This window comes from Varroa jacobsoni, unplaced genomic scaffold (genome assembly GCF_002532875.2).
Source record: "Varroa jacobsoni isolate VJ856 unplaced genomic scaffold, vjacob_1.0 scaffold_1177, whole genome shotgun sequence".
Classification (NCBI taxonomy): domain Eukaryota; kingdom Metazoa; phylum Arthropoda; class Arachnida; order Mesostigmata; family Varroidae; genus Varroa; species Varroa jacobsoni.
Window position 1 is genome coordinate 218,039 of NW_019214079.1, and position 2,323 is coordinate 220,361.

The 2,323-nt window shown below is 38.0% G+C and overlaps 1 long non-coding RNA gene across 2 annotated transcripts in view; it reads left to right on the forward strand.

Moving 5' to 3' along the window:
* Positions 1-1,762, forward strand: part of LOC111267372 (uncharacterized) — an 8,439-nt gene extending 6,677 nt beyond the window's left edge. The window contains exon 4 of one of the 2 annotated variants that reach the window (XR_002684574.2): positions 1,357-1,762. This is a non-coding gene — a long non-coding RNA (uncharacterized LOC111267372). Of the gene's footprint in view, positions 1-243; positions 452-1,356 lie in introns of those variants that run through there. The other variant, XR_002684575.2, reaches the window with a different exon arrangement.
* The last annotated feature ends 561 nt before the right edge of the window (positions 1,763-2,323 follow it).

A 2,323-nucleotide genomic window follows, 5' to 3' on the forward strand; every position in this document is an offset into this window, starting at 1 on the left:
TATAGTATATGAAACTTTAGTTTATATATAAATGCACGGTTGCGTCAAACGTCTAATTTGACATGTTACAATATAATATATTTAGCCATTTCAAGTGAGTAAACAACAAAAATGCCTCTGGTAATAGGGCAAATTCACAAATCGAAAACTGAGTAGATAATAATTATAGTAATTGAGCTTTGATTTTAGCAATTCAATCATTTCATCTTAACGGTTCAGTTCTTCGTTTTTAAATTTGGCTAGGAATAGTACAACTGGCCTGAAATTTGAGGCACTGCTTGATCCTGCAAAACCTAACTTTCTGGATGATTCTGACACGTCTTGCCGCTCACGCTACGCGGACGGTCTGTTGCGCAACGGATCCGCTCTATTTGGGAGGGAGCACAGATATCGGCGAACGATAGATTTCACAACGATTATCTTAGTAAAAATAAAAACTTTGTGACCGTTTTCTGATGAAGCGTTTCCCTAGGAATTTTAGAAATATACAAATAGGGTTTACCTTCGATTTCGGGAAAAACTCAATACTTTTATATTTAGGAGCCGGTTGTTTGATGTAACCTTGCCTGATAATAGTTCTTGAAATAATATTTGGAAGTTCATAGTGGTTTTATTTATAGTGGCACAAACTATAGAGTGTGTAATAAAATGGCTTACTTTTCACCTCGACATTCATGGACCTATAAAATATCTCATGGTTTATGGGCGTCCTCAAAATGGTCTTTTAATATAGCTCTGCTTCCCTACCTGATCCAGTCTTTTCATTTCTGCTCTGACCACACGATTTTGAAAAGAAATAATAATACATTGCCATGAGGGACATTATATTATACCTTCGTACATAGGAACTGAATGAACGATTTAAACAAAATAGAAATTGGTGCAAGAATCAGCCGCTAATACTAGCACCTAGCCAAAACGCCACAGAGCGTCCTACTCTAATAGAACGGATAACAATAGTATCACCTCCGATTTAATTCATTGACGAAAATCCAGATAAACCAGCAGTCTGCTTTTTGAGTCAGGAGTTTGCTTCTATCTAATTCTTGCAATCGCTTAGTGTTTCTTGTAAAAGTTCCTTCTGGTTGCAAAAGTACAAAATGTCATTACGTCTCCTAAAGGTGGGATGCGGCCATTATGGTGTTGAAGTTGAGTTAATGGAAGTTGGCTGTACTATTATGGTAAGTTAGGCTCTGATGCGTCAAGCAGTGTTGCAATGAAATACTATCTCGACCGAATGGACAGGCCCCGGAATGGCTTAACTGATGATTAAGTGAGGGGCAGCTTTGATATTCCACATAGCACTTCAGATATAAAGTTGGACATCTTCTAATGAGGAAACGCCTTTCAATGCAGATGGTCGAGCCTGTCCTAATTAGTCAAGTGGGACTCGTTGGAGCGTAGTGTCGCCTCAACATGGAAAATCAAGGCCTTTGGAGAAGATGTAGGTCAAAAGGATTCTACTACCAAGCCGCCTTGTAAACTATATCTATTTACAATAAAAATTGTCTCATACTTAATGGCTGAAATAATTCCAGTATTTTACGGTAATGCCAGAAAGTTGCTAAGAAAAGCTTTATGTAAAAGCTTGCATATTTTAAGTTTGCCTTAAGGCCAAATTGAATTCAGTTGGGGGGAGAAGGCATTTTGCGGACATCCAATAAATCATGGAGGTGTATTGTGGCGTACTTATAATCAATATCTGCGTAATTCATACAAGATGTTAGCTTAGTTGTAAGAGCAGCAAAAAAAAAAATAAAAATATTAGGCGAATTTATCGAACAGAAACATAGGTGTCCATGTAAACTGGCTTCCCCTGGCCACGAAACCATACAACAGTGTTCGTGGGCGACCACAGGCAATGCTTGTTCTTTGGCTGTTGACCGTACAAAATAAGCAGATTCAATTCAGAAATCGGGGTAAAAACGCTAAATATGAAGGGCATTACATGGCCAAATTGCGAAACGGCGCCATTAACGAGAGACGCTGAGATTGAGTAATTTCTTAATTCTTAATTAAGTAAGAGCTGCGTTCGAAAGCGGCAAATGTGTCTGACGGCAGGTTCTGCGTTTCGTGTAAGATTATACTAGGCCTATTTTAGTTTAGGACAAATTTTAGAGATAAACAAAAGGATTAGGCTGGAGTACCTCATGACGGGCCAAAAATCAAAGCCGGTCATTGAGTTGATAACATTTTTAGTACGATATAGCCTAATCAAGATATTATCTCGCATACATTTAACTGTGAATCGATTTTCATTATGGACCATTCCGCACTTGCTATACAAGGCTTCCCATACATAGATGACAATATACATATATGT